At 45.0% G+C, this 18,177-nt stretch overlaps 1 protein-coding gene across 18 annotated transcripts in view; it reads left to right on the top strand.

Annotated features, from left to right (window-relative positions):
- The window catches only part of tncb (tenascin Cb), a 496,701-nt gene that overhangs the window by 350,624 nt on the left and 127,900 nt on the right, over positions 1-18,177 (top strand). For 2 of the 18 annotated variants that reach the window (XM_085965823.1, XM_085965826.1), the window contains exon 1: positions 2,960-3,302. The exons of 4 other annotated variants lie outside the window; for them this stretch is intronic. The gene's annotated coding sequence lies outside the window, so the exon portion shown is untranslated. Of the gene's footprint in view, positions 1-2,951; positions 3,303-18,177 lie in introns of those variants that run through there. 12 more of the 18 variants (XM_085965814.1, XM_085965819.1, XM_085965820.1 and 9 more) reach the window with 12 other exon arrangements.

Here is an 18,177-nt window from a genome sequence, read left to right as displayed (position 1 = left end):
CCCTCTACAGGGAATAGTGTGTCTCCTTAACCAATCAGATTGAAGAATCCTTACTGAGGCACGCAGGCCGCGATTTTGCCGGTGCTCAGCGAGGTGGGTTAGAGGTTAAAGTCCTATTGATTGACAGCGGGTCCCGAACCCGCCGTTAACCCGCCTCCAAACAGCTTTCCCAAGTGTAGGGTCCCTGATTTGCGAATGGACCCGACACCTAGCGGTGGGAAATGGATTAAAGGCAATTACCTGCCTATTAACAGGTACTTGTCAGTAGTTTTCAGCCTGTTTTTCGTGTTTCCTGCTTCTGGGTCAGGGTTCCCGACGTCCAGACACCATGCCAGATAAGTGTGGCGTGCTGTGAGTCTGGTGTAATGCTTGTGAAAAAATGACAGCTGCAGAAGTGGTGTGAAGGATACCATGTTGCACATGGTGAGTTTCAGAGCAAAGAAAATGTTGGTTCCTACATTTTTAAAACATATACGTATTTCTTTAGCTTACAAGTTTTTAAATCCAACTATATGTCCAGTGCCACCTCATTGGGAGAACCTCTCTCACCAGTGACAGATCGCTTCTGTCATCTCACCTGCAGCTGCCATCTATTCCAGCATATGGAGGGAGTCATTGGAGAGCCTGGGTGCAAGAGTTCACCTTTGTGCAGTGAATGTCAGTGTTTTCAGCACCTCAGTGATGTCGAACACTGAGAAATCAACTGTCAAAATAAAATTGTGCATGTTCCCTTTAAGGAAACCGGCAGATGACGTGTCATCAAATGACATAATCAGACCCGCTTCCTGTTAATTGGCCGGGCTTAACAATGCCAATCAAGGGAAAATCACGTCTGTGGAGCAGAGGCAGCTGGGGGCAGGGTGCGGAGGCAGCTGGGGGTGGGACCAGAACCCGGAAACCAGCTGACACGCATCCACCCCGACACCGAACGCAAACTCGTGGCCGCAGAGTCTGAACCAGGAAGTGTATGTTAGAATAGTGAATTCAATGCCAAATCATGTACAGAAAGCAAAATAAAGATGGGATTAAGAGAGGGAGATAAAAGCGACAGAAAGAAAAAGTAAAAAAAATTATTTACATTTTTTAATTTTTTTAAATCTCCAGCAATAATTAAAATCTGAAGGAATGAGACTCCATAAATGTAAAAGTTCATTTTCAGAGTCAGTGACATGCTATTTGGCAGTAATTAAGACCCATCACATCGTTAAAAGTGTACTTACCCTGGAATGGACAAGCCCTAACTTTTTCTGGCGAGTTTAGTGGGTAACTAGTGGCTAAGTACAGCAACTTCACGCCATTCCATGTATTTCAAGGCTAAGTCAGTCGGTAAGATACCTGTATAGCAAAGCTTCTGGAGGAGCAGGGCAACGCAGACAGCAACTTCCTGATTTCCACATTTAACCGGAGGTTGCTGTCTGATCTACTCTTTAATAACGGTGAGCACTGAGAGCCTCACTTATTTTTACTGAAAAATCTGGGCTACTGTATTAACTTTATGAGTTGAATACTGCATAGGAATTTGCTGAATATGATATAAAGGAATAACAATAGGGGAGGATTTATTTTAGGCATTAGGTGCAGTGAAACCCATTCACAAAGAATGGATTTATAATTTTGTTACACTTAGTGTCCATAAGGGGAAGATTTCCTCTGCTCATTATCGCTAGTGAAATCAGAAAGCATTTTGAAAGATTTTGCGAGAAACAGAGAGAGAGAATATTCTGTCAATGTTTCCAATACCAAAAGCACAAAGTAACCAGGAAACTCTTTCCCAATATATGTTTATAATGTTGACAGCAAACACTGACCAGAGGAAATCCCCCATCTGGGTTGACGACATTGATTTTCCTGCTAGGTTTACAAGGTTGACAGCATGTAGCAACCAGAGGAAATTTCCCTGCAATGTTTATGTCAAGGACATGTACCGACCAGAGGAAATTTTTCTGCTATGTTTATGATGTTGATAGCACATAACAACCAAAGAAAATGATTGTCTCACCATAATTGCTAAGCTTCTCATTTGAGTTATGCCATCTCCATCACAAGTATGATACTCAACAGCTTCCTGTGCACCATCTGCAGTATCTCATTGTTTTGAAATGGTCAATGTTGCAGTTGCTAAAATTTTCCAAAAAAATTACAATTTGCGAGAAGCAAATAGTGTTAGAAGCTGCTTATTGCAAGAGATTCCATTTGTCAAGAACCAACTTATTAATCGCTACAATATGTTAAAATCCTTGAGTAGGTAATGCCCGCAGTACATTGGAATTGGTGGGTAACACTGCAGTGGTAATGCCTCTTGCTGCAGAGGGGGACCTGTGACCCTTAAATAAAAAAATGACAAGAATTTTTGTTGTTCTTGCAGTGCTATAACCTCTCAACCAGTTACAACACACACAACTAAAAGGCATTCCATTTCTTCTGACTATGAACAAGGCGATGGGCAATTCAATAGTATTGATAAATATACTTTAATAACAGTCATTAAAGCTTTCTCTGTTTTTTGTTCAGTGTTATTTTTGTTAACCCCTGAAACAAGCTTCGTTGATAGTAGTCAAGGAGTTAAGCCATGGAGTAATCACTTGATAATTCATTCGTAACCAGGGAGTGATGATTTGGAGGTCATTCACTTTCCCTCTCTGTCAGTTGCCTGAGCATCTCCGTGACGGTATAGCCAGAGAGCAGTAATTGGAGCTTTAACAAAAGAAACCTGAAGTCTGTCTTTCGCTGCAGCAGGCTGCTCATGTTAAAACCTCTCCTGAGTGTATACTCCCTTTTGCGATTAGATACCAGACTACCTAGTAACTGATTGGTCTTGTAACTTTTACGTGGAATGAGAATTCTCCCTATGAGCTGAGTCACTGGAGGGGTGGGGGGCGTTTGGAACCCTTAAAAATGACTTCATCCTTCACCATAAATGGTATGTTAAAACAATTTTCTAAAAAAGCTAGCACCACTGAGTGGTTGCAGCTTTAATTCATCACTTTTAGAGTCAGCCTAAAGGCATCTCATTACAGGGATGATGCCAAAGTTCATTGCTTTCAGAGATGCTATATAAACGGAGAGGGTGCTTGCTTGGCTGACGAACCACGGTCTGCTGTTTAAAAAAAAAGTTGGGGGGGGGCGGTTTGTTAGCTTTGTTCCTGAGCACCTACATAGGACTTCATGCAGGCTATTTCGTTAATGTGAGCACTAGGCTGCAACAGAAAGCTTGAATGGCAAGTTTCATAGAGGTAAAGGAGCTGAATTCTGAAGTCTGGTCACAGTAGGAACTGAATGGGCTGCAGTCAGCACAACTGAAGGTAAGGAAAGCTGTATTATAGAAACTGCTACCAACTCTTACTATTTTTGCAGCATATTTAATTGAGATTTCAAATACAATATTTTAATCAGAGGTTATATTATTGATATTTTGCTTTTAAGTCCTTGGGTGTGCGAGTTGAAATAATGCTGACGGCGCAGCAATTTTCAGAAAAGAACTGCACTAATTCTCCTCTCTGTATTGAATTGCAATTATTTTCTACGTGGGAGCCCTCGTGTTGTCATTGTCTGGAGGATACCCACAGAGTTTGTGAGTGGAAATATCAGAAGCTGTGAAAAGAAATCTTTCGTATAACATTAAACAAAGTGAAAGATAGTCAAAGCAAGGCACCTGTGTGCTCGCTCAGGGTATGTCTCAGCAAATGGCAAGAAGCAGACTTTGTGGCTAAAAAATCCATTTTGCAAAAGGTTGGCATTTAACTCTCTCTTCAAAGGAATGACTAGATTTATTGTCAGTTTTTTTTTTAAAAACGACAATGCTAAAATAGTTGCTGCTGCCGCCGCCAGACGACTTGCATTGGCTAAGCAACTTGCTTCTGAACAAAATCAGTCTTGCGTGACTCACTGCCCCGGTGGAAGATTGATTTATTGTGCAGAGAAGTAAGTCCATGTGTGGCGAAGCTGAGACGGAATCCCCCTTTGATTTTATTGCAGTAGCGGCAGCGATACCAGTAAATGAAAGGTTTAAGCTCACTCCAGAGTGTGTTGGCGGTAGTGATCGCCGGTGATTTTTTGTTTGGTCTGGGATATTGGTATATATCGATCAGCTGGTATTGTCTTAATATAACAAAGAACTTCTCAGCTCTGAACTCCCTTTATTGGTTGCTAGCTTGACTGAAGCCCAAATTGTTCAGGGCAGCAGTTTACGGATCGTGTCACTGTGTGCGGACTCTCGTTATTTTCCTCTTTCAACTTTCTCTCCCGCGCGAATGAGGAGGGCCACTGACTGGCGGGGAGCTCTGGTTCCTGAGCCTGGACGTCAAGTGCCGGCAGGCTACCCGACCCGTGAACTAACATCGCGCGTCTGAGGGCGATTCTGTCATCACACACGCGTGCGTTCCAGCAGGAGTTATAAAAATAATGATTAGCAGCAGATACCCCGGCTGAATACCCCCTCCCCATCCCCGTTCCCGCCTCTCTCTCCTTAGCCCCAGGGCAGCGAGGTCATTGGTCGCACACCCGCTCATTCGGTGCAAACACACACCAAACCTTCCCGGGCTTATGTAGATGCATGTAAGAAGTCACACAACACCAGGTTATAGTCCAACAGCTTTATTTGAAATCACAATGTGACGAAGGAGCAGCGCTCCGAAAGCTTGTGATTTCAAATAAAGCTGTTGGACTATAACCTGGTGTTGTGTGACTTCTTACATTTGTCCACCCCAGTCCAACACCGGCATCTCCACATTATGTAGATGTGTTTCTTTTCATGTATTTCTTCCTCTTGGCGTTCATTCATTCTCGGCGATTTTTCTTTTTAACCATAAATGAAAGCGGTTGATCTCCAGCTTTCTTTTGACGCTCCTGTTTCACATCACCCGCCCCCCAAAAAAAAGTTCTTTGAGGTTTGGAGGCTGGCACTGATTTGGCAACAGGCTGCCCCCCTCCCCCCGGGGAGCTGTGAGATTGCAGGCGGGTTTGTGCCTAATGATTCCGCACGAAGCTCGAGAGTCTCAATGTCAGAGGCAGGCCATTCCGGGGAGGTAGAAAGTAAGAGGCGAGCCAGGTCCTCGAACTGAAGCAAGGGACATTTGAAAGGAAAGTCAATGATGGATATAGTTGCGCACCTCCTGGTGGCCAGTTTAAGAGAAACACTGTCTGTGGGCAGCTCACCTACCTGCCTTCTTGGTTGACTGACCTTGGGGTGAGGAAACCTCGTAAAAATGAGGCCCAAAAAATGGAATAAGAGAAAGGAAAAGAAGCGTTCTGTGTTTTTTGTTGTGCAGGGATGTCTCTTTTATATTTTATATTGGCTGTGTGGCATTTTATTTTAAATTCTTGGGCACCATTTCAAAATTCCTTCCAAATAGAGGCAAGCTGTGCCTTTGGTGACAATAACACATTCAGGTGATTGTGTTAGGACATAATGAGAATGTCAGGTCTTCCTTGTAACTTGGGAGCTTTTAAGAGGTTCTTTTTAAAATAAATGTGTTTGATTAAGACGGAAATGTCAGAACATTGCCCTCCACACAGAGTACTGCTTTTGTCTTGAGCTCTGTTTGCACAGCAGTCATTTTGCTTCATTTAAAAGCTTTTGCCTTGAAATCGTGCTTTGCAATGTTAGTGGTGAATGTGTTAATGCGTTTGTATGAAATGTCATTGCCTACTATTTTAACAAATGCGTTAACCCATTTTTAAATAAAATATTTTCGATACTTTAAGCTATTTTAATGAAGGCATTTGGCCAACGGGATAAAATAGCGGCCAAAAGGATATGCACCTACACATTTATTACTAATATCACACAATGCATTCATGCTTTAAGTTGTAGTGACCTGTTAAAACATGTCCTGATAGCAGTGTAATTACTTCACTGAGGTACGATATTCCTGACATTTTCAGGATGGGCAACCCAACCGGAAAAACTGTTACTGAATTCCCCGTAGAGCATAAAAGTAATTGGTTTCACTGAATTCCTGGAGTACACCTGAAATCTAAATAAAGCAACTGCTGTGTGAATGGAGCTGAGATTACAATTTGACAGGTAGTGATATTAATACAGCACATTCTCTTGTACCTTATCTATCTGCAAGGAAGGCAGATGTATTGGATGTGTAGCTGGCGATTTGAAATCACTCTGCCTATTGCCACCTTTCATATACACTGCATGCAAATTAGTTTATTAACAATCTGTTGGGATTTGTTCACCCATTGTACCCGTCCTCCACGGCGCTGCGGTGTTTGAATATTAATGAGATTCCCCTCTGCCTGCTGGCTGTAAGGGTCCTACGTGAAATGAATTTACATAATCCCAATTTATTTCCAAGTGGGCATAAACAGACAAAACAGAACTCCTCCAAATTCAGCACTGCTTCTACCCATTCATAATGGTTGCAGAATTGGGTGGGCTGATTTAAGAGGCGTGCGCTCTTCGATGCTTGATATTCCAATACCTGTTATCGGCGTGCAATGCTTTTCACTGGGAGTGCAAAAGCAAGAAAATGATTCCTGTGAGAACGATGATTGATGGGGTAGCTCCCCGAAGTGCAGGAAATTTGATTTCATTCGAACAACTTGCATTTATATAGCGCCTTTAACGTAGTAAAACGTCCCAAGGTGCTTCACAGGAGCGTTTGCAAACAAAATTAGTCACTGAGTCACATTAAAGAGATATTAGGACAGGTGACCAAAACTTTGGTCAAAAAGGTAGCTTTTAAGGAGGGTCTTAAAGGAGGAGAGAGACGTGGAGAGATTTAGGGAGGGAATTCCAGGGCCCAGGCAGCTGAAGGCATGGTCACCAATGGTGGAGCAATGAAAATCGGGGATGTGCAAGAGGCTAGAATTGGAGGAGCGCAGAGATCTTCTGAGGATTGTAGAGCTGGAGGAGGTTACAGAGATAGGGCGGGGCAAGGCCATGGAGGGATTTGAGAACAAATGCGACATGTTCCAGCAACAAGCATGCCCCAACTGAGACAAAGGCAATTATCTCAACCAGTATCCACATTGGAGGAGAGGGTTCCTGCTCCTGCTGCTCCTATTTCTCTGCCATTGACTCTCACCAAGAAAGACCACTGGATTTGGAAATAGGGAAAATGTAATATTGGTGTAGTTAGGGTTCGGGCTGAAGCAGAGGGAATTATAATCTGAATCTAATCAGGTTACGCCTGACGCGGGATGCCAAAAGTGTTCACCTTGAGGAGAACACAACAGAAAGTAAAAACGGAATGGCGACAGACACACCTCAGTTCCAGTACAGATGTCGAAGCTTTGGTTGTATCTTTTGCTGGTACCTGTCAGTAGGCGCTGGGCCCGGTTTCATGGAAATGATTAATAGGAGCACTCCAGATGATTTTTTGCCATGCATGAAGAGAGTAGGAATACCTTTCAACATTATCTCTGAAATTGTGCTGTTAGAAATTGTCTCCTTGATATCATCCAGTAACAAGCAATGAATGAGAGATCTGAAGTTTGCATTTGTTGCAATTTTCATTATTAACATAAACATAAAATAATAACCAGGGCGAAAAAAGTCAAAGGACTTAATTGAAACAATGAAGAAAGGGGCCATCTTAAATAAAGCATTACCATAGAAATGTGCATTCATGCATGCAGCTGCGCATTTAGTACCAAGGACAGAGAGATTGCTTGTTTCACAATTGTAGGAAAGTGTGTGTTCAGGCCAAAGTTCTGAATCAATCCTCATTTGGCAAGTTTGCCTGGGAGCTTGGCTTAGTTCAAGTTCAGATGCATGCGTTTACTCACCTCTTTCAAAATGGCAGAATTCCCCCTTTCCATTTGTCTGGAAGCTTCGTGTTCGCACCAAGAGGGGGAAAATGCTGAAAAGACGCGTGTTGATTTTATTCTTGAAACTATTTTACAGTTGTTTGGGTGTATGCAAGCATCTTTTGTGAGGTTTTTGCGTCAGAAAAGCACAGTTTATCTGCATTCTATTTTTTTTCCCCCACAGGATTTTGAGGCTGATTTTCACGGACCTCATTACAAATAATCAGATCAAAATGGCCTCTCACACTTGGAACAAAACTGGTTTCTGACAAGTCACAAGTGCCCTCTTTCATGGCTATTAGCTTTACTCAGGAAAAGAGATGATAATGTTTGAAAGTCACAGAATGGCGTGGTCTTTTACTACATTAACCATCACCAATCCAACAGAGGTGGAGACAGAATGCTAAAATGCATTTTGCTGATCTCAAATAGAAGTACAGTCTCCGCTTTTAGTGGGCATGTTGGCTGCTTCTTCTAAAGCTACCTTTGCATTTGAATTTCCTGAGCTACTATTCCTGTCCCTTTCACATATCTCTGCTCCTGCTGCTTTGCCCAGGGCTCCTAATCCTCCTAACTACCCTAAGGTTACTTCTCCTACTATCTATTCTGTGTCACCTCCTCTCCTTTCACGTAAGGTTGCATTTCCTGTTGTCGTTCCTCCACCTCTCTCTTATGAGGCCAACTCAGATTAAAGTTACCCACAAAGAAGGAAACCCACAATCCGTAATACCTCAGCTGCCTAGGCTGTTGCTGCCACCTTGTATTCCAGCAATGCTACAAAACCCACCCACTCCACTTCCAGAGCAATTCAAACCATTGTTGTTTTGTTAATCATAAACCACTTCCTGGCTTTCATTGTGAAATCCCTCATTTCATGCGTGCCAACAATCGACCTTTCACATTGGCAGTCAGTCTATTGAGGTCAGTGTCCAGCTGCCCACGTTTACAGATGAAACTCCACATCACTGCCAGTCCCACCCCTCAGTGCTGCTCCTTTATTCCTGGCTCCAGCCTCATGCTGCTTCAGAGGGTGGAACTATGCTGTGGGCAGGAATTCTGATGATAGCTGTGGAACAGCAGATGATGGTAACTAGGAGTACCTCTGAAAGGGGGAGATAAACGGTTGCCAACATGAACCTGGAGGGGGAGGACAGTTGCAGCATGAACTGAGAGATGAGGGGGGAAGGTGCCAGCATGAACATGATGGGGGTGCGAGTGCCTGCGGGAGATTGCCAGCATAAATTGGGGGCGGGTGCGGGGGGGGGGGGGGGTGACTATTCCAGCATTAACTGAGGGGAGGGAAAAACAGAGTCCCAGCTTGAATTGAGTGAGAATTTGGGAGGGCAGGGAAAGACTGCCAGTATGAATTGGGAACGGGGGAGAAGAAAAGTGCTGATGTCAGGTAGGAGGGGAGCATGCTGGAATGAGGGAGAGGAGTACCAATGTGAAGTTGGGTGAGAGGGGGCGTGTTGGCCTGACCTATGGGAGGGTAGAAGAGTGAGAAGACTGTCAGCATCAGGAGGAGAAGAGTGTCTGCTTGAATTGTAAGGGGAAGGGTTGAAGAGTGCCAACAAGGATGGGGGGGGAAGTGTAACACACTTAAAACATCTAAACAATTTTAAAACAATCAGATTTAGCAACAGAGAAATGAGGGAAAATCCTTGCATATATTGCCACAATCTTCCACTCTTCAACCTTCCTCCTCTCCTGCCACCGTCCCAGGCTTGATTCCCTCTTGGATAAGCCTACAGCTTCCCTCACCGCCTCTCTTGGCATCCTACGAAGGGCCCATCGAGGCACTCGTCGCTGCCTCCTTACAAGCAGTGACCACAACTGCCCCATCCTACTCTCTCACCGACCTTCCCACCCAGCGCACCCACTGGGGGAAAATCGAGCCAATCTCCTCCCAATCCAACTCATCCCGCCCAGCGCTGACCCTGTGGACGCTGGCAGTGGGGCAGCCATCACCGACCCTCTCCGCATCTCCCTCCAGAATGTCCATTCACTTGCGAACAAGGCCCTCGCCATCCATGAGCTTATTTTGAATGATTGCATCGACATCATGGCCCTGATGGAAACTTGGTTGAGGGGTGATGACACCTGACCTTTAAATGAAGCCTCCCCGCCTGGCTATATCTTCCACCACTTGCCCCGCTCAGACCGCCGTGCTGGCGGTGTGGCTCTCATCACCAAATCACACCTTGGTCTGTCCCCCTACTCCTCATTTTCTCTCCCTTTGAGCATCTCACCTTATTCCACCCCTCGCACCTCTGATTTATAATTCTTGTTCTCTACTGCCCACCCAAGTACCATAAAAATGTTATTACCGAGATATCTTCACTGCTCTCCTCCCTCAGCCTCTGCACTGAACGACTTCTCATCCTTGGTGATTTCAACCTCCATCTCAATTCATCATGCTCTTTCTCTTCTGAGCTCACTAGCCTCCTATTCTCCCTTAATCTCTCCCTCCATGTAAACCCCCCAACCCATATTCACAGCCACCTCCTCGACCTTGCCATCTCTCGTGGCCTCGCTGCTCCAATCATGTCAATCGCAGATAAGACCATCTCTGACCACTTCCTCATATCGCTCTCCATCCACATCATCCTTCCACCCCGCCCAACCCTACTTCCTTCTGTGTCCGCCCCTGGAAAAATCTCTCCCAACTCTCTTACAACTGCACCTATGAAATCCCAACTGTCCAGCTCTTGGCCCTCCATTCACCATCTCATTTCTGCTCAACAACACCCTCACCACCACCTTTGATGACCGAGTCCCTATTAAAACAATTACTCTCTCTCATCCTGGCCGTTCCCCCTGGTACAGCCCTCATCTTCACTCCCTTAAGTCCAAGAGATGCAGGCTGGAACGGATATGGTGGATAACTGGTTTAGCCATTCACTGCCAGATCTGGCTGGACCACATAAAGCATTATCAGGTCCTGCTCTCGTCTGCCAAAACTGCTCACTATTCCATAATCATTCTGGAATGCAAAGATAAACCCCAGCTCCTATTCTCTACTGCTAACCGTCTTCTTAAACCCCTCTCCCCTGTCTCCTCCACCCTCACCTCTGACAAGTGTGAGGAGCTCATGGACTTATTTGTCTCTAAGATTGAGACCATCCGTTCAATTGCCTCTGCCACTTCTCTTCCTTCCCCTAGCCCACCGGACCAAACTTCCTCTAAGGTTCCCCTCTGCCCTAGCCCTGAACTCACATCTTTCTCCAGTTTCTCTCCGATTTCCCCTCATGAACTCTCCGCGCTCATCTTGTCCATGAGACCCACTTCCTGCTCCCTCGACCCTATTCCCACCAAACTGCTGACCACCCAACTTCCTTTTCTGGCTCCCATGTTAGCTGACATTGTTAACAATTCTCTCTCCTCAGGTACTGTCCCCCAGTCCCTCAAATCTGCTGTCATCACCCCTCTCCTCAAAAAAAACCCTTGACCCCTCTATCCTTGCAAACTACCGCCCCATCTCCAACATCCCTTTCCTCTCAAGTCCTTGAATGTGTTGTCACCTCCAAAATCCGTGACCATCTTTTTCTGCAATTCCATGTTTGAATCCCTCCAATCCTTTCGACAAGGTCCCGCATAAGAGATTAGCGTGTAAATTTAAGGCACATGGGATTGGGGGCAAGGTACTGACTTGGATAGAGAACTGGTTGGCAGACAGGAAGCAAAGAGTTGGAATAAACGGGTCTTTTTCCGAGTGGCAGGCTGTGACTAGTGGGGTACTACAAGGATTGGTGCTAGGACCTCAGCTATTCACAATATATATTAATGATCTAGACAAGGGAATTGGATGTAATATCTCCAAGTTTGCAGATGACACAAAGCTAGTGGGCGTGTGTGCTGTGAGGAGGATGCTGAGAAACTCCAGTATGATTTGGACAGGTTGGGTGATTGGGCAGATGCATGGCAAATGCAGTATAATGTGGATAAATGCGAGGTTATCCACTTCGGTGGCAAAAACAGGAAGACAGATTATTATCTGAATGGCAATAGATGGGAAAAGGGGAAGTGCAACAAGACCTGGGTGTCCTTGTGCACCAGTCGCTGAAGGTAAGCATGCAGGTGCAGCAGGCGGTTAAGAAGGCAAATGGTATGTTGGCCTTCGTAGCGAGCGGGTTCGAGTACAGGAACAAGGATGTCTTGCTGCAGTTGTACAGGGCCTTAGTGAGACCACGCCTTGAGTATTGTGTGCAGTTTTGGTCGCCTTATCTGAGGAAGGATGTTCTTGCCATGGAGGGAGTGCAGCGAAGATTCACCAGACTGATACCTGGGATGGCAGGAAATACGTATGAGGAGAGATTGGGTCGATTGGGCTTATACTCGCTGGAGTTTAGAAGAATGAGAGGGGATCTCATTGAAACTTATAAAATTCTAACAGGGCTAGACAGACTAGATGCAGGAAGGATGTTCCCGATGGCCGGGGAGTCCAGAACCAGGGGTCACAGTCTAAGGATAAGGGGTAAGCCATTTAGGACAGAGATGAGGAGGAATTTCTTCACCCAGAGAGTGGTGAACCTGTGGAATTCTCTACCACAGAAGGCAGTTGAGGCCAATTCATTAAATATATTCAAGAAGGAGTTAGATGTATTTCTTAAGGCTAAAGGGATCAAGGGATATGGGGAGAAGGCAGGGACAGGGTACTGAGTTTGGATGATCAGCCAAGATCTCATTGAATGGCGGAGCAGGCTTGAGGGGCCAAATGGCCTACTCCTGCTCCTATCTTCTATGTTTCTATGTTTAATCCGGTTTCCGCCCCTGCCACAGTACCGAAACGGCTCTCATCAATGTCACAAATTACATCCTTTGTGACTGTGACACAAGTAAATATCCCTCCTCGTCCTTCTTGACTTGTCTGCAGCCTTGACACGGTTGACCACTCCATCTTTCTCCAACGCCTCTCTACCAGCTGGGTGGGAGTGCCCTCGTCTGGTTCCATTCTTATCAATCTAATCATAGCCAGAGAATCACCTGCAATGGCTTCTTTTCCCGCTCCTGCATCGTTACCTCTGGTGACCACAAGGATCTATCCTTGGCCCCCTCTTATTTCTGATCTACATGTTGCCCCTTAGCGACATCATCCAAAAACACAGCATCAGTTTCCACATGTATGCTGACAACACCCAGCTCTACCTCACTACCACTTCTCTCGACCTCTACACGGTCTCTAAATTGTCAACCAGTTCTGGATGAGCAGAAGTTTTCTCCAATTAAATATTGGGAAGACCAAAGCCATTGTTTTTGGACCCCGCCACAAACTCCGTTCCCTAGTCACTGACTCCATCCCTCTCCCTAACATCTACCTGAGGCTGAACCACACTGTTCGCAACCTTGGTGTCATATTTGACCCTGAAATGAGCTTCCGACCACATAGTCGCAGCATAACTAAGACCGCCTATTTCCACCTCTATAACATCGCCCGTCTCCGCCCTTGCCTCAGCTCATCTGCTGCTGAAACCCTCATCCATGCCTTTGTTACCGCTAGACTTGACTATTCCAACGCACTGCTGGCTGGCCTCCCACATTCCACCCTACCTAAACTTGAGGTGATACCAAACTCGTCTGCCTGTGTCCTAACTCGCACCAAGTCCCATTCACCCATCACCCCTGTGCTCGCTGACCTACATTGGCTCCTGGTTAAGCAATGCCTCGATTTCAAAATTCTCATCCTTGTTATCAAATCCCTCCATGGCCTCGCCCCTTCCTATCTCTAAACTCCTTCAGCCCCACAACCACCCGAGATATCTGCGCTCCTCTAATTCTGCCCTCTTGCGCAGCCCTGATTATAATCGCTCAGCCATTGGTGGCTGTGCCTTCTGTTGCCTAGGCCCTAAGCCCTGGAATTCCCTCCCTAAACCTCTCCGCCTCGCTACCTCTCTTTCCTCCTTTAAGACGCTCCTTAAAACCTACCACTTTGACCAAGCTTTTGGTCACCTGCACTAATTTCTCCTTATGCTGCTCGGTGTCAAAACATTTTTGTCTTTTAATACTCCTGTGCAGCGCCTTGGGACGTTTTACTATGTTAAAGGTGCTATATAAATACAAGTTGTTGTAGTTGTTGTTATACAAGCGGTCAAAGTTTAAGTCATGAAAAACCCATGCTCACTGCGCCTTCACTGTAACTGTTGTAATTCAGGCTCTCTTCCCACTCGCTTTACAGAAAATTTCAGATTCCATGAGCCAACCCATATTCCCTGAGGTTTGATACTTAGGCCTAGAAATTGCATTGCGCTCAACTTTAGGCCCGATGCAATTGCAGCTGTTGCTGTACGTGCCTAAAGCGGTCAGCAGCAGGACCAGAAGAAATTGGCCCAGCAGCCTAATGCGTGTATCACCGGCCAGCTGCGGGCGCTAGACATGACCCAGAAGCAGCGCGCTGGTCGCGGGGTGGATTGGGGGGCAGCAGGTTAACCCAGAGGGATGAAGCAATTGGGAGAAGTAGGGGCGGGGGTGGGTGTGTGATCATAGGCCGGCAGTGGACCACAGTTTTAATGCATAGCCAGGCGAGGCAATCCTTCTCCTCTAAGCTCCACTTTCAGATAAGTATAACATCTCGTGCTAACCTTTTTTTGTGGCAGCCTCCAGTGGTCCCTGTATAAGTGGTTGGTTTGGCTGCTCCGTGCCCGAGCAAACCCATCATAGCGTGCGCTGCTCACGCTGCACTCAGTCATGTTAAATTTGGCAAAGGGGCTTGAAACGCACGTTACACTCCTGGTTTGCATAGGCAGTGGGCCAAATGACTATACACCGCATTTTGGTATGGACTGAGCATGCACATGCCATATTGGACCCTTCAGTGCTCATTTCTCACCCAGAAAACAGGCAAAGTGCAATCAAATTTCTAGGCCTTGGAACCTTTGAAGAATGGAATAGCATAGAATCATAGAATAGCACAGAAGGAAGCCACTTGGCCCAGCGAGTCTGCGCTGGCTCTTTTGAAGAGCAATCCAGGTAGTCCGACTCCCCCACTGTTTCCCCATATCCCTGCAATGCTTCTTCTTTAAATATTTATCAAATTCCCTTTTGCAGTTTACTATTGAATCTGTATGCATCACCCTATCAGGCAGTATATTCCAAATCCTAACCACTCATTGCATTAAAAAGTATTTCCTCATGTCGCCTCTGGTTCTTTTGCCAATCACCTTAAATCTGGGCCCTCTGGTTATCGACCATCCAGCTATTGGAAACAGTTTCTCTGTATTTACTCTTTCAAAACCCTTCATGATTTTAAACACCTCTATAAAATCTTCTCTTAGCCTTCTGTGCTTTAAAGAGAACAACCCTAGCTTCTCCAGTCTTTCCACATAACTGTAATCCCTCATCTCTGGAACCATTCTAGTAAATCCCTACTTAACCCTCTCCAAAGCCTTCACATCCTTCCTAAACTGTGGTGCCCAGAATTGGACACAATACTCCAGCTGTGACTGAAAAACTTCCTGGTTTTTGTACACTATTCCTTTGTTTATAAAGCCCAGGATCTCACATGCTTTATTGACTGCTTTGTTAACCTGTCCTGCCACCTTCAAAGATTTGTGCACAAGCACCCCCAGGTCTCTCTGTTCTTGCACCCCCTTTACAATTGTACCATTTAGCTTGTATTGTCTCTCCTCATTCTTCCTGCCAAAATGTATCACCTCACACTTTTCAGTGTTGAATTTCATCTGCCATGTGCCCGCCCATTCCACCAGCCTGTCTATGTCCTCTTGACGTCTATTACTATCTTCCTGACTGTTTACTACACTTCCAAGTTTTGTGTCATCTGCAAATTTCAAAATTGTGCCCTGTACCCTCAAGGCACAGAAATGACCAAATATTTTGTACCAGACATTTTACCCATGGTGCACTCGTGATTTCTCCAATAGATAGAAAAAAATCACACTGTCAGACTGTATCTTTCAGGCTAAAACTACAAGTAGAATTTTTTTTACAGGAGATAAGATTACACAGAAATGAAATAAAAACAGGACAAAAGCAATGGAACAAATGTATTTATGGAAACAACAAAGGTTTGGATCAATCCACAAGTATTCTAAAATACCTTCCTTAGCCTGAATAACTGCAAGACTTACTGATTTGCTGTTTATACGTGAGTGAGATAAATGTGCATACCTTTTACACAGATGTTGCCTTTAGACAACCAAAACTGAGAGCCAGTAGCGCTTGAGTCATCCAAACCAGGCTTTCAACACCTCCGATCAAAGGAGAAACTTTACACTCAGCTGGTGGTTTTGAAGAGGCCCCTGATCCTTTCCCAACAAACTAGTAATTATGATATTAGTAATTATGATATTAATTTTTTTCTATCACCAGAGTAAATGGGATGTGGAAAATGGTGTTATTGCTTTCTGGAGAGTTATTAATTTGGTCAGGCTTGACACAAGACCTTTCTGAAATTTCTGTCTTGGACGGCAACCTACTTAATGGTTCTGGCAGCGAAAGAAAATTGGTTTCCAATTACTCTCTCAGCAGCAAACTACATATATTAACCAATCACCCTTGGCCTCGTAAGGGTCTGTTGCAGATAATGGCCTAAACAGGGGTGGGCTCTCTCCCCATGTAGCTAACGGCCATTCTCCAGACAATGCTGGTACATTTCTTTCATTTCCACCACAAAAACAAAATGGTTAATTTATTAACACTGCTAATGGAACCCCAGATTAAACTTGCAGCCCTTGGCCTAGCTATAAATTCATATGAAAAGATGTACAGAAATGTTACAATATGAAGCTGGATCCGGCTCTGCTTCTGTCAGATGAGTTACATATTCTGGGCTAGTTTAGAAACTGTGGGTCAGATTTTGCTAGTTTTCGAAGGTGTCGTATATGCATTCTGATGAACTGAAAGCACAATGATAAAAATATAAAACAACAGTTAGTGGAGGCACAGTGAAAGCTAACTGGAGAAAATCAGTTTAAGGGCTCCTGGGCTGTCAGAGCTGCACAGCGAATGAACTAGTGTAACAATGACGGGTGCATTGTTGAGGCTGAAGGAAAGAAGAACCTGCAAATAATTGTGATGACAATACTACTGGTGGCTGTTGCTTTAGTGGCCATAGGAATAGAGTGGTAATTCTGACTGCGATGTGAGAACTGTAATAGAGTCCAGCTGCATTTCCACCAAACGCCACCTTTCATTTCATCCTCTTCAAACTCAACGGACACCCCTTTGAAGAGTCACTTTGCTGCTGCCATGGTGACAGAGTTAATTAATGAAATTGTTCTTAAAGTCTATAGTAAAGGAAATTTGATTCTGGACTCCCACTAATTATTTAAAATCTAGCCATGGCAGAATCTGCTTTTGCCGTCTAGTTATATTCAGTATCTGCAATATTGAACCTAATTAACAACAGTTGACGTGGAAGTGGAGATATCCAGTTTTCTTTCCATTCATGTCGGACTAACAGTAGAACAAAGATCTGTTTAAAGTGCTTCTTTGGTGGATCAGCAGATTTACCCAGTGAATAGCTGAGCCATATAACCATGCAGCTCCTAACTTCAGCCCTTGGTCTCTGCTGAATTAGCTGATATCAGCCAGGATGGCGTTAGAGGCACCAGTGAAGCAAAGAGAGAAAATACTGGAAGCACACAACAGGTATCTGGAGAGAGAAGAGACAAGTTAATGTTTCAGGTGTGGACCTTTCTTCAAAACCAATAAAACAAGAGGCCGACAAGCATATTAATACTATCATAAAAAGAGGAGGGGGAAAATATATATTAAAAACCGACAAATTCAGAATCATGAGTGGAATTTTTTTTTTTTAAATTCTCGGGATGTGGGCATCGCTGACAAGGCCAGCATTTATTGCCCATTCCTAGTTGCCCTTGAGAAGTTGGTGGTGATATTTCTTCTTGAACCTCAGCAGTCCATGTGGTGAAGGTACTCCCACAGTGCTGTGAGGTAGGGAGTTCCAGGATTGTGACCCAGCGACAATGAAGGGACAGTGATACATTTCCAAGTTGGAATGGAGTGTAACTTGGAGGAGAACTTGGAGGTGATGGTGTGCCATGCACCAGCTGCCCTTGTCCTTCTAGGTTGTGGAGGTCATGAGTTTGGGAGGTGATGATGCAACAGATCAGCTTAGGCAAGTAATGGGCAAAAAAATTCAGACATTAAAGAGACAAAGTGCTAAGGAAGTGGGAGCCACTGCTATCGGCCTCAGCTCCCCCGGGTCAGGGAAGGGAAAATGGGCCAAGATTCCTGATCCTGATTGCTATCTTGCAAACCCTGCTGGAAATGCACATGTGTGGACATCAGATGAGGACAGGAAGAAACTTGGCTCTGACCCCGCCCGCCCCCACCCGCACCTCAACTGGAGAGCTTTCTGACATTCACTGTCGGACTTCACACATGAATAATGTCTAGATCGATGAGGTGCCAGAACTTGTCTGGTGCCTACGAATC

The sequence above is a fragment of the Somniosus microcephalus genome, chromosome 23 (assembly GCF_052327205.1).
Source record: "Somniosus microcephalus isolate GS21.2 chromosome 23, FLI_Smic_1.0, whole genome shotgun sequence".
NCBI lineage: Eukaryota > Metazoa > Chordata > Chondrichthyes > Squaliformes > Somniosidae > Somniosus > Somniosus microcephalus.
Note: the sequence above shows the minus strand (reverse complement) of the source record. Positions and strands in the feature narration are given on the sequence as shown.